Source organism: Hyla sarda, unplaced genomic scaffold, assembly GCF_029499605.1.
Source record: "Hyla sarda isolate aHylSar1 unplaced genomic scaffold, aHylSar1.hap1 scaffold_321, whole genome shotgun sequence".
Taxonomy (NCBI): domain Eukaryota; kingdom Metazoa; phylum Chordata; class Amphibia; order Anura; family Hylidae; genus Hyla; species Hyla sarda.
Window position 1 is genome coordinate 1 of NW_026609945.1, and position 12,872 is coordinate 12,872.

The following is a 12,872-nucleotide window of genomic DNA, read 5'->3' on the forward strand; positions in this document are numbered from 1 at the left end:
CTGATGACCAATCCATTAGTGCAATGGATGGCTGGAAGCATTTGTCTTTGCCTTTGCAATACCACAGAAGCAATGCATGGTCAATGTACAGCAATGACACACCTGTGTGAACAGCCAGGAGACCCCCCCCCCCCCCCATGTTATGTTACATAGTTACATAGTTAGTACGGTCGAAAAAAGACATATGTCCATCAAGTTCAACCAGGGAATTAAGGGGTAGGGGTGTGGCGCGATATTGGGGAAGGGATGAGATTTTATATTTCTTCATAAGCATTAATCTTATTTTGTCAATTAGGAACATTCAGCACCCACCCGCTATCAAGGCAGCTGCCTATCATGTCATGCCCTACCTGCACAGGTGTGCTGGCTACTCAAATGATCCAATTAAGGAGGCCATTTAGTCAGCAGCAGCAGAAGTCCTGTGCCTGGACGCTCCAACAGCGGCCAGACACAAGCAGAAGCAGAAGCAGCAGAAGCAGCAGCAGCACCACCTTTTGTTTTTTGGCTGCAGCAGCAGCAAGGCCCACAGGGCTGGCTAGCTGGCTAGCCAGCAAGCAGGTAGCAATGAAAGTAGGAATCTTTCTTTTTAACCCTGTAAGGGGGTGGTGCACTGTACCCGAAGATACTGCCATATCGGGTCAATGCATAGGGCGACGGAAGCAAGCTTCGAAATCGGCCCCCGTTCTCAAAAATCCATTTAATATATGGTCCCCAGATAGGGGACGTATCAGATATTAAACTGATAAGAACAGATACTACACTTGATCTTAGCCAAAAGGCCGAGAAGCGATAACCGTGAAAGGGGCGGGCCCAACAAGGTGCCCTTCATGGGCACTATCACTGCTTGCTGTCAGGGAGGCTGCCAGACAATTTTCCATGCACACTCTGGGCTGGGGGGCAGTCAACCACCAGTACACACAGCAGAACCTAAACCCATACCATTATTGCTAAGCAGCAAGACAGGGGCCCATTGCACTCCCACGGGGCCTTTTTAAATGCAATCCATAACCCGGATTTGCCAGGAACCCTTCTTACTCCTCCTACTTGCATGTGACACTGGGCTTAGGATCTGCATAGGAAACACACACACAAGCACACACCTACCTTTGTTGCCTGCAGATGCCTCCTTGGCTGTCCCCAAACGGTATCAAACCAACACCCACGGGAAGCTGTAAGCATAGAGGACATGCCTGCACCCCATTGGACTTACCTGTGTGGGTTAAACCCGGGTTATTTGACAACCTATGGCGGTGATGGTTCTGCTCAGGCAGAGCAGTGCTGATGCTCCTCATAAAGCTGTCGCTGCTGTGAAGGTTCTAGGTGACATCACAAATCCCTATGGTTACATACACAACAAAGCTGGGTTGTTGTTGTTTACACTCTGCAAGGCCTGTGGAAGTGAGTGACATCATAGCACTGTAGTTCTGAGGGTTCTAGATGGATGCAACAATCTCCTGTTGCTTCTATGAAGGCCATAATAGACGACATCACCAAACAGCTCCATAGTCACATACACAGCAAAGGAGAGATGTTGTTTACACCTAGTGATGTCAGTGGTATTGAGTGACATCTCAGCACAGTGCTAAGGCTCCTGGGCCTGGACACAGCAGCGGCTGCAATATCTCAACGGAGAATACGTTTATATATATGTGTGTGTGTGCGCGTATATATATATATATATATATATATATATATATATTTCTCCGCCGAAATCACTTTTAAACCCATTTCCACCTTTTTTTCCCTTCTCTTCCTCTTACTTTTTTTTCACGTTTTTTTAAGTTTTTCTCCTTTTCGCCTCTTTTCTGGGCGTATTCTTCTTCTTTTTCTTCTTTTTTTTCGTCTAATGCATACCCCATCAGTGCAGCAATGCTTATTCAATACCGCCAGCAGATGGAGACACTGGGGGATAATTTTCTAAGGATTTATACTGATTTTTCCTGTCTGAATTTGTCGCACAGAAAGTTGCAGGCCAAATATGTGTGACATTTCTGCGACTTTAGCTTCTAGAGCATTTTTACAACATTATACATAGGTGCTGAATACATAAAAAGCGACTGTTCAGCGACAGACAAGTCGCATCGGCTGAAAGTAGGCCAGAATGTCAGTCCATGTTGGAGCAGGTTTAGATACAGTCTAAAGTATAGATCTCAAAGTCTGTGCACAGAATTTAGCAAGGGCCTCGCACCTTCTGATGCATCAGGTAGGTGCACAATAGCATAGCCTAACCCTCTGTACTTTGGTCTATATTGATGCGGGACATAGACAGCCAGCTGATGACCAATCCATTAGTGCAATGGATGGCTGGAAGCATTTGTCTTTGCCTTTGCAATACCACAGAAGCAATGCATGGTCAATGTACAGCAATGACACACCTGTGTGAACAGCCAGGAGACCCCCCCCCCCCCATGTTATGTTACATAGTTACATAGTTAGTACGGTCGAAAAAAGACATATGTCCATCAAGTTCAACCAGGGAATTAAGGGGTAGGGGTGTGGCGCGATATTGGGGAAGGGATGAGATTTTATATTTCTTCATAAGCATTAATCTTATTTTGTCAATTAGGAACATTCAGCACCCACCCGCTATCAAGGCAGCTGCCTATCATGTCATGCCCTACCTGCGCAGGTGTGCTGGCTACTCAAATGATCCAATTAAGGAGGCCATTTAGTCAGCAGCAGCAGAAGTCCTGTGCCTGGACGCTCCAACAGCGGCCAGACACAAGCAGAAGCAGAAGCAGCAGAAGCAGCAGCAGCACCACCTTTTGTTTTTTGGCTGCAGCAGCAGCAAGGCCCACAGGGCTGGCTAGCTGGCTAGCCAGCAAGCAGGTAGCAATGAAAGTAGGAATCTTTCTTTTTAACCCTGTAAGGGGGTGGTGCACTGTACCCGAAGATACTGCCATATCGGGTCAATGCATAGGGCGACGGAAGCAAGCTTCGAAATCGGCCCCCGTTCTCAAAAATCCATTTAATATATGGTCCCCAGATAGGGGACGTATCAGATATTAAACTGATAAGAACAGATACTACACTTGATCTTAGCCAAAAGGCCGAGAAGCGATAACCGTGAAAGGGGCGGGCCCAACAAGGTGCCCTTCATGGGCACTATCACTGCTTGCTGTCAGGGAGGCTGCCAGACAATTTTCCATGCACACTCTGGGCTGGGGGGCAGTCAACCACCAGTACACACAGCAGAACCTAAACCCATACCATTATTGCTAAGCAGCAAGACAGGGGCCCATTGCACTCCCACGGGGCCTTTTTAAATGCAATCCATAACCCGGATTTGCCAGGAACCCTTCTTACTCCTCCTACTTGCATGTGACACTGGGCTTAGGATCTGCATAGGAAACACACACACAAGCACACACCTACCTTTGTTGCCTGCAGATGCCTCCTTGGCTGTCCCCAAACGGTATCAAACCAACACCCACGGGAAGCTGTAAGCATAGAGGACATGCCTGCACCCCATTGGACTTACCTGTGTGGGTTAAACCCGGGTTATTTGACAACCTATGGCGGTGATGGTTCTGCTCAGGCAGAGCAGTGCTGATGCTCCTCATAAAGCTGTCGCTGCTGTGAAGGTTCTAGGTGACATCACAAATCCCTATGGTTACATACACAACAAAGCTGGGTTGTTGTTGTTTACACTCTGCAAGGCCTGTGGAAGTGAGTGACATCATAGCACTGTAGTTCTGAGGGTTCTAGATGGATGCAACAATCTCCTGTTGCTTCTATGAAGGCCATAATAGACGACATCACCAAACAGCTCCATAGTCACATACACAGCAAAGGAGAGATGTTGTTTACACCTAGTGATGTCAGTGGTATTGAGTGACATCACAGCACAGTGCTAAGGCTCCTGGGCCTGGACACAGCAGCGGCTGCAATATCTCAACGGAGAATACGTTTATATATATGTGTGTGTGTGCGCGTATATATATATATATATATATATATATATTTCTCCGCCGAAATCACTTTTAAACCCATTTCCACCTTTTTTTCCCTTCTCTTCCTCTTACTTTTTTTTCACGTTTTTTTACGTTTTTCTCCTTTTCGCCTCTTTTCTGGGCGTATTATTCTTCTTTTTCTTCTTTTTTTTCGTCTAATGCATACCCCATCAGTGCAGCAATGCTTATTCAATACCGCCAGCAGATGGAGACACTGGGGGATAATTTTCTAAGGATTTATACTGATTTTTCCTGTCTGAATTTGTCGCACAGAAAGTTGCAGGCCAAATATGTGTGACATTTCTGCGACTTTAGCTTCTAGAGCATTTTTACAACATTATACATAGGTGCTGAATACATAAAAAGCGACTGTTCAGCGACAGACAAGTCGCATCGGCTGAAAGTAGGCCAGAATGTCAGTCCATGTTGGAGCAGGTTTAGATACAGTCTAAAGTATAGATCTCAAAGTCTGTGCACAGAATTTAGCAAGGGCCTCGCACCTTCTGATGCATCAGGTAGGTGCACAATAGCATAGCCTAACCCTCTGTACTTTGGTCTATATTGATGCGGGACATAGACAGCCAGCTGATGACCAATCCATTAGTGCAATGGATGGCTGGAAGCATTTGTCTTTGCCTTTGCAATACCACAGAAGCAATGCATGGTCAATGTACAGCAATGACACACCTGTGTGAACAGCCAGGAGACCCCCCCCCCCCCCATGTTATGTTACATAGTTACATAGTTAGTACGGTCGAAAAAAGACATATGTCCATCAAGTTCAACCAGGGAATTAAGGGGTAGGGGTGTGGCGCGATATTGGGGAAGGGATGAGATTTTATATTTCTTCATAAGCATTAATCTTATTTTGTCAATTAGGAACATTCAGCACCCACCCGCTATCAAGGCAGCTGCCTATCATGTCATGCCCTACCTGCACAGGTGTGCTGGCTACTCAAATGATCCAATTAAGGAGGCCATTTAGTCAGCAGCAGCAGAAGTCCTGTGCCTGGACGCTCCAACAGCGGCCAGACACAAGCAGAAGCAGAAGCAGCAGAAGCAGCAGCAGCACCACCTTTTGTTTTTTGGCTGCAGCAGCAGCAAGGCCCACAGGGCTGGCTAGCTGGCTAGCCAGCAAGCAGGTAGCAATGAAAGTAGGAATCTTTCTTTTTAACCCTGTAAGGGGGTGGTGCACTGTACCCGAAGATACTGCCATATCGGGTCAATGCATAGGGCGACGGAAGCAAGCTTCGAAATCGGCCCCCGTTCTCAAAAATCCATTTAATATATGGTCCCCAGATAGGGGACGTATCAGATATTAAACTGATAAGAACAGATACTACACTTGATCTTAGCCAAAAGGCCGAGAAGCGATAACCGTGAAAGGGGCGGGCCCAACAAGGTGCCCTTCATGGGCACTATCACTGCTTGCTGTCAGGGAGGCTGCCAGACAATTTTCCATGCACACTCTGGGCTGGGGGGCAGTCAACCACCAGTACACACAGCAGAACCTAAACCCATACCATTATTGCTAAGCAGCAAGACAGGGGCCCATTGCACTCCCACGGGGCCTTTTTAAATGCAATCCATAACCCGGATTTGCCAGGAACCCTTCTTACTCCTCCTACTTGCATGTGACACTGGGCTTAGGATCTGCATAGGAAACACACACACAAGCACACACCTACTTTTGTTGCCTGCAGATGCCTCCTTGGCTGTCCCCAAACGGTATCAAACCAACACCCACGGGAAGCTGTAAGCATAGAGGACATGCCTGCACCCCATTGGACTTACCTGTGTGGGTTAAACCCGGGTTATTTGACAACCTATGGCGGTGATGGTTCTGCTCAGGCAGAGCAGTGCTGATGCTCCTCATAAAGCTGTCGCTGCTGTGAAGGTTCTAGGTGACATCACAAATCCCTATGGTTACATACACAACAAAGCTGGGTTGTTGTTGTTTACACTCTGCAAGGCCTGTGGAAGTGAGTGACATCATAGCACTGTAGTTCTGAGGGTTCTAGATGGATGCAACAATCTCCTGTTGCTTCTATGAAGGCCATAATAGACGACATCACCAAACAGCTCCATAGTCACATACACAGCAAAGGAGAGATGTTGTTTACACCTAGTGATGTCAGTGGTATTGAGTGACATCACAGCACAGTGCTAAGGCTCCTGGGCCTGGACACAGCAGCGGCTGCAATATCTCAACGGAGAATACGTTTATATATATGTGTGTGTGTGCGCGTATATATATATATATATATATATATATATATATATATATATATTTCTCCGCCGAAATCACTTTTAAACCCATTTCCACCTTTTTTTCCCTTCTCTTCCTCTTACTTTTTTTTCACGTTTTTTTACGTTTTTCTCCTTTTCGCCTCTTTTCTGGGCGTATTATTCTTCTTTTTCTTCTTTTTTTTCGTCTAATGCATACCCCATCAGTGCAGCAATGCTTATTCAATACCGCCAGCAGATGGAGACACTGGGGGATAATTTTCTAAGGATTTATACTGATTTTTCCTGTCTGAATTTGTCGCACAGAAAGTTGCAGGCCAAATATGTGTGACATTTCTGAGACTTTAACTTCTAGAGCATTTTTACAACATTATACATAGGTGCTGAATACATAAAAAGCGACTGTTCAGCGACAGACAAGTCGCATCGGCTGAAAGTAGGCCAGAATGTCAGTCCATGTTGGAGCAGGTTTAGATACAGTCTAAAGTATAGATCTCAAAGTCTGTGCACAGAATTTAGCAAGGGCCTCGCACCTTCTGATGCATCAGGTAGGTGCACAATAGCATAGCCTAACCCTCTGTACTTTGGTCTATATTGATGCGGGACATAGACAGCCAGCTGATGACCAATCCATTAGTGCAATGGATGGCTGGAAGCATTTGTCTTTGCCTTTGCAATACCACAGAAGCAATGCATGGTCAATGTACAGCAATGACAAACCTGTGTGAACAGCCAGGAGACCCCCCCCCCCCCATGTTATGTTACATAGTTACATAGTTACATAGTTACATAGTTACATAGTTAGTACGGTCGAAAAAAGACATATGTCCATCAAGTTCAACCAGGGAATTAAGGGGTAGGGGTGTGGCGCGATATTGGGGAAGGGGTGAGATTTTATATTTCTTCATAAGCATTAATCTTATTTTGTCAATTAGGAACATTCAGCACCCACCCGCTATCAAGGCAGCTGCCTATTATGTCATGCCCTACCTGCACAGGTGTACTGGCTACTCAAATGATCCAATTAAGGAGGCCATTTAGTCAGCAGCAGCAGAAGTCCTGTGCCTGGACGCTCCAACAGCGGCCAGACACAAGCAGAAGCAGAAGCAGCAGAAGCAGCAGCAGCACCACCTTTTGTTTTTTGGCTGCAGCAGCAGCAAGGCCCACAGGGCTGGCTAGCTGGCTAGCCAGCAAGCAGGTAGCAATGAAAGTAGGAATCTTTCTTTTTAACCCTGTAAGGGGGTGGTGCACTGTACCCGAAGATACTGCCATATCGGGTCAATGCATAGGGCGACGGAAGCAAGCTTCGAAATCGGCCCCCGTTCTCAAAAATCCATTTAATATATGGTCCCCAGATAGGGGACGTATCAGATATTAAACTGATAAGAACAGATACTACACTTGATCTTAGCCAAAAGGCCGAGAAGCGATAACCGTGAAAGGGGCGGGCCCAACAAGGTGCCCTTCATGGGCACTATCACTGCTTGCTGTCAGGGAGGCTGCCAAACAATTTTCCATGCACACTCTGGGCTGGGGGGCAGTCAACCACCAGTACACACAGCAGAACCTAAACCCATACCATTATTGCTAAGCAGCAAGACAGGGGCCCATTGCACTCCCACGGGGCCTTTTTAAATGCAATCCATAACCCGGATTTGCCAGGAACCCTTCTTACTCCTCCTACTTGCATGTGACACTGGGCTTAGGATCTGCATAGGAAACACACACACAAGCACACACCTACCTTTGTTGCCTGCAGATGCCTCCTTGGCTGTCCCCAAACGGTATCAAACCAACACCCACGGGAAGCTGTAAGCATAGAGGACATGCCTGCACCCTATTGGACTTACCTGTGTGGGTTAAACCCGGGTTATTTGACAACCTATGGCGGTGATGGTTCTGCTCAGGCAGAGCAGTGCTGATGCTCCTCATAAAGCTGTCGCTGCTGTGAAGGTTCTAGGTGACATCACAAATCCCTATGGTTACATACACAACAAAGCTGGGTTGTTGTTGTTTACACTCTGCAAGGCCTGTGGAAGTGAGTGACATCATAGCACTGTAGTTCTGAGGGTTCTAGATGGATGCAACAATCTCCTGTTGCTTCTATGAAGGCCATAATAGACGACATCACCAAACAGCTCCATAGTCACATACACAGCAAAGGAGAGATGTTGTTTACACCTAGTGATGTCAGTGGTATTGAGTGACATCACAGCACAGTGCTAAGGCTCCTGGGCCTGGACACAGCAGCGGCTGCAATATCTCAACGGAGAATACGTTTATATATATGTGTGTGTGTGCGCGTATATATATATATATATATTTCTCCGCCGAAATCACTTTTAAGCCCATTTCCACCTTTTTTTCCCTTCTCTTCCTCTTACTTTTTTTTCACGTTTTTTTACGTTTTTCTCCTTTTCGCCTCTTTTCTGGGCGTATTATTCTTCTTTTTCTTCTTTTTTTTCGTCTAATGCATACCCCATCAGTGCAGCAATGCTTATTCAATACCGCCAGCAGATGGAGACACTGGGGGATAATTTTCTAAGGATTTATACTGATTTTTCCTGTCTGGATTTGTCGCACAGAAAGTTGCAGGCCAAATATGTGTGACATTTCTGCGACTTTAGCTTCTAGAGCATTTTTACAACATTATACATAGGTGCTGAATACATAAAAAGCGACTGTTCAGCGACAGACAAGTCGCATCGGCTGAAAGTAGGCCAGAATGTCAGTCCATGTTGGAGCAGGTTTAGATACAGTTCAAAGTATAGATCTCAAAGTCTGTGCACAGAATTTAGCAAGGGCCTCGCACCTTCTGATGCATCAGGTAGGTGCACAATAGCATAGCCTAACCCTCTGTACTTTGGTCTATATTGATGCGGGACATAGACAGCCAGCTGATGACCAATCCATTAGTGCAATGGATGGCTGGAAGCATTTGTCTTTGCCTTTGCAATACCACAGAAGCAATGCATGGTCAATGTACAGCAATGACACACCTGTGTGAACAGCCAGGAGACCCCCCCCCCCCCCCCCCATGTTATGTTACATAGTTACATAGTTAGTACGGTCGAAAAAAGACATATGTCCATCAAGTTCAACCAGGGAATTAAGGGGTAGGGGTGTGGCGCGATATTGGGGAAGGGATGAGATTTTATATTTCTTCATAAGCATTAATCTTATTTTGTCAATTAGGAACATTCAGCACCCACCCGCTATCAAGGCAGCTGCCTATCATGTCATGCCCTACCTGCACAGGTGTGCTGGCTACTCAAATGATCCAATTAAGGAGGCCATTTAGTCAGCAGCAGCAGAAGTCCTGTGCCTGGACGCTCCAACAGCGGCCAGACACAAGCAGAAGCAGAAGCAGCAGAAGCAGCAGCAGCACCACCTTTTGTTTTTTGGCTGCAGCAGCAGCAAGGCCCACAGGGCTGGCTAGCTGGCTAGCCAGCAAGCAGGTAGCAATGAAAGTAGGAATCTTTCTTTTTAACCCTGTAAGGGGGTGGTGCACTGTACCCGAAGATACTGCCATATCGGGTCAATGCATATGGCGACGGAAGCAAGCTTCGAAATCGGCCCCCGTTCTCAAAAATCCATTTAATATATGGTCCCCAGATAGGGGACGTATCAGATATTAAACTGATAAGAACAGATACTACACTTGATCTTAGCCAAAAGGCCGAGAAGCGATAACCGTGAAAGGGGCGGGCCCAACAAGGTGCCCTTCATGGGCACTATCACTGCTTGCTGTCAGGGAGGCTGCCAGACAATTTTCCATGCACACTCTGGGCTGGGGGGCAGTCAACCACCAGTACACACAGCAGAACCTAAACCCATACCATTATTGCTAAGCAGCAAGACAGGGGCCCATTGCACTCCCACGGGGCCTTTTTAAATGCAATCCATAACCCGGATTTGCCAGGAACCCTTCTTACTCCTCCTACTTGCATGTGACACTGGGCTTAGGATCTGCATAGGAAACACACACACAAGCACACACCTACCTTTGTTGCCTGCAGATGCCTCCTTGGCTGTCCCCAAACGGTATCAAACCAACACCCACGGGAAGCTGTAAGCATAGAGGACATGCCTGCACCCCATTGGACTTACCTGTGTGGGTTAAACCCGGGTTATTTGACAACCTATGGCGGTGATGGTTCTGCTCAGGCAGAGCAGTGCTGATGCTCCTCATAAAGCTGTCGCTGCTGTGAAGGTTCTAGGTGACATCACAAATCCCTATGGTTACATACACAACAAAGCTGGGTTGTTGTTGTTTACACTCTGCAAGGCCTGTGGAAGTGAGTGACATCATAGCACTGTAGTTCTGAGGGTTCTAGATGGATGCAACAATCTCCTGTTGCTTCTATGAAGGCCATAATAGACAACATCACCAAACAGCTCCATAGTCACATACAGAGCAAAGGAGAGATGTTGTTTACACCTAGTGATGTCAGTGGTATTGAGTGACATCACAGCACAGTGCTAAGGCTCCTGGGCCTGGACACAGCAGCGGCTGCAATATCTCAACGGAGAATACGTTTATATATATGTGTGTGTGTGCGCGTATATATATATATATATATATATATATATATATATATATATATTTCTCCGCCGAAATCACTTTTAAACCCATTTCCACCTTTTTTTCCCTTCTCTTCCTCTTACTTTTTTTTCACGTTTTTTTACGTTTTTCTCCTTTTCGCCTCTTTTCTGGGCGTATTATTCTTCTTTTTCTTCTTTTTTTTCGTCTAATGCATACCCCATCAGTGCAGCAATGCTTATTCAATACAGCCAGCAGATGGAGACACTGGGGGATAATTTTCTAAGGATTTATACTGATTTTTCCTGTCTGAATTTGTCGCACAGAAAGTTGCAGGCCAAATATGTGTGACATTTCTGCGACTTTAGCTTCTAGAGCATTTTTACAACATTATACATAGGTGCTGAATACATAAAAAGCGACTGTTCAGCGACAGACAAGTCGCATCGGCTGAAAGTAGGCCAGAATGTCAGTCCATGTTGGAGCAGGTTTAGATACAGTCTAAAGTATAGATCTCAAAGTCTGTGCACAGAATTTAGCAAGGGCCTCGCACCTTCTGATGCATCAGGTAGGTGCACAATAGCATAGCCTAACCCTCTGTACTTTGGTCTATATTGATGCGGGACATAGACAGCCAGCTGATGACCAATCCATTAGTGCAATGGATGGCTGGAAGCATTTGTCTTTGCCTTTGCAATACCACAGAAGCAATGCATGGTCAATGTACAGCAATGACACACCTGTGTGAACAGCCAGGAGACCCCCCCCCCCCCCCCATGTTATGTTACATAGTTACATAGTTAGTACGGTCGAAAAAAGACATATGTCCATCAAGTTCAACCAGGGAATTAAGGGGTAGGGGTGTGGCGCGATATTGGGGAAGGGATGAGATTTTATATTTCTTCATAAGCATTAATCTTATTTTGTCAATTAGGAACATTCAGCACCCACCCGCTATCAAGGCAGCTGCCTATCATGTCATGCCCTACCTGCACAGGTGTGCTGGCTACTCAAATGATCCAATTAAGGAGGCCATTTAGTCAGCAGCAGCAGAAGTCCTGTGCCTGGACGCTCCAACAGCGGCCAGACACAAGCAGAAGCAGAAGCAGCAGAAGCAGCAGCAGCACCACCTTTTGTTTTTTGGCTGCAGCAGCAGCAAGGCCCACAGGGCTGGCTAGCTGGCTAGCCAGCAAGCAGGTAGCAATGAAAGTAGGAATCTTTCTTTTTAACCCTGTAAGGGGGTGGTGCACTGTACCCGAAGATACTGCCATATCGGGTCAATGCATAGGGCGACGGAAGCAAGCTTCGAAATCGGCCCCCGTTCTCAAAAATCCATTTAATATATGGTCCCCAGATAGGGGACGTATCAGATATTAAACTGATAAGAACAGATACTACACTTGATCTTAGCCAAAAGGCCGAGAAGCGATAACCGTGAAAGGGGCGGGCCCAACAAGGTGCCCTTCATGGGCACTATCACTGCTTGCTGTCAGGGAGGCTGCCAGACAATTTTCCATGCACACTCTGGGCTGGGGGGCAGTCAACCACCAGTACACACAGCAGAACCTAAACCCATACCATTATTGCTAAGCAGCAAGACAGGGGCCCATTGCACTCCCACGGGGCCTTTTTAAATGCAATCCATAACCCGGATTTGCCAGGAACCCTTCTTACTCCTCCTACTTGCATGTGACACTGGGCTTAGGATCTGCATAGGAAACACACACACAAGCACACACCTACCTTTGTTGCCTGCAGATGCCTCCTTGGCTGTCCCCAAACGGTATCAAACCAACACCCACGGGAAGCTGTAAGCATAGAGGACATGCCTGCACCCCATTGGACTTACCTGTGTGGGTTAAACCCGGGTTATTTGACAACCTATGGCGGTGATGGTTCTGCTCAGGCAGAGCAGTGCTGATGCTCCTCATAAAGCTGTCGCTGCTGTGAAGGTTCTAGGTGACATCACAAATCCCTATGGTTACATACACAACAAAGCTGGGTTGTTGTTGTTTACACTCTGCAAGGCCTGTGGAAGTGAGTGACATCATAGCACTGTAGTTCTGAGGGTTCTAGATGGATTCAACAATCTCCTGTTGCTTCTATGAAGGCCATAATAGACGACATCA

At 46.5% G+C, this 12,872-nt stretch overlaps 6 non-coding genes across 6 annotated transcripts; all 6 read right to left on the reverse strand.

The window, feature by feature from the left end:
* Nucleotides 1-600: 600 nt before the first annotated feature.
* On the reverse strand, nt 601-791 carry LOC130329670 (U2 spliceosomal RNA). Its single transcript, XR_008873193.1, has one exon. It is a non-coding gene; the product is annotated as a U2 spliceosomal RNA (small nuclear RNA).
* A 2,080-nt stretch (nt 792-2,871) lies between these two features.
* LOC130329682 (U2 spliceosomal RNA) lies at nt 2,872-3,062 on the reverse strand. The gene has a single exon (XR_008873204.1). It is a non-coding gene; the product is annotated as a U2 spliceosomal RNA (small nuclear RNA).
* A 2,075-nt stretch (nt 3,063-5,137) lies between these two features.
* Nucleotides 5,138-5,328, reverse strand: LOC130329694 (U2 spliceosomal RNA). The gene has a single exon (XR_008873215.1). It is a non-coding gene; the product is annotated as a U2 spliceosomal RNA (small nuclear RNA).
* Nucleotides 5,329-7,440: 2,112 nt separating this feature from the next.
* Nucleotides 7,441-7,631, reverse strand: LOC130329707 (U2 spliceosomal RNA). Its single transcript, XR_008873223.1, has one exon. It is a non-coding gene; the product is annotated as a U2 spliceosomal RNA (small nuclear RNA).
* Nucleotides 7,632-9,700: 2,069 nt separating this feature from the next.
* LOC130329700 (U2 spliceosomal RNA) lies at nt 9,701-9,891 on the reverse strand. Its single transcript, XR_008873220.1, has one exon. It is a non-coding gene; the product is annotated as a U2 spliceosomal RNA (small nuclear RNA).
* A 2,091-nt stretch (nt 9,892-11,982) lies between these two features.
* Nucleotides 11,983-12,173, reverse strand: LOC130329719 (U2 spliceosomal RNA). Its single transcript, XR_008873233.1, has one exon. It is a non-coding gene; the product is annotated as a U2 spliceosomal RNA (small nuclear RNA).
* Nucleotides 12,174-12,872: the final 699 nt, after the last annotated feature.